Source organism: Dermacentor albipictus, unplaced genomic scaffold (genome assembly GCF_038994185.2).
Source record: "Dermacentor albipictus isolate Rhodes 1998 colony unplaced genomic scaffold, USDA_Dalb.pri_finalv2 scaffold_14, whole genome shotgun sequence".
Lineage (NCBI taxonomy): Eukaryota > Metazoa > Arthropoda > Arachnida > Ixodida > Ixodidae > Dermacentor > Dermacentor albipictus.
The window spans coordinates 7,949,127-7,949,575 of NW_027225568.1; the positions used below are offsets into that span (position 1 = coordinate 7,949,127).

Here is a 449-nt window from a genome sequence, read left to right on the forward strand (position 1 = left end):
TCACATTTATTACTGGAAATTGTATGTGCAAGTGTTGTATACAAACCAATATTTTTTACTATGCAAACAACATCCTTTAATTAATTGCTAATCATGCCCAAAGTACAAACAAAAATGATGACGTGATCTTACGGCAGAACGCCGCTCGTTCATTGGTCTCCCTCGCGCCGCAACGTTCCAGTGTTTCTCCGAGTGACGTAACCCAGACGTAACAGCCAGAGCGAACCCTTACAGAATGCGGCCCCTGGTTTAAAATTACCCCTAGCTCTCCACCACGCCGTTCCTGATAACCCACTGCGCAGCTTCAAGGCGTTAATTGACACGATTTAAATTATCGTTCACAAACCATGATGTAAAAAAAAACTAAAGAAAGAATCGCCCGAACGGGGGCTCGAACACCGGACAGTTAGGTTAAAAACCAAACGCTCGACCGACTGAGCTATCCGGGC

General features: G+C 45.0%; 1 non-coding gene across 1 annotated transcript; it reads right to left on the minus strand.

The window, feature by feature from the left end:
* Positions 1 to 376: 376 nt before the first annotated feature.
* Positions 377 to 449, minus strand: TRNAK-UUU (transfer RNA lysine (anticodon UUU)). Its single transcript has one exon. It is a non-coding gene; the product is annotated as a tRNA-Lys (tRNA).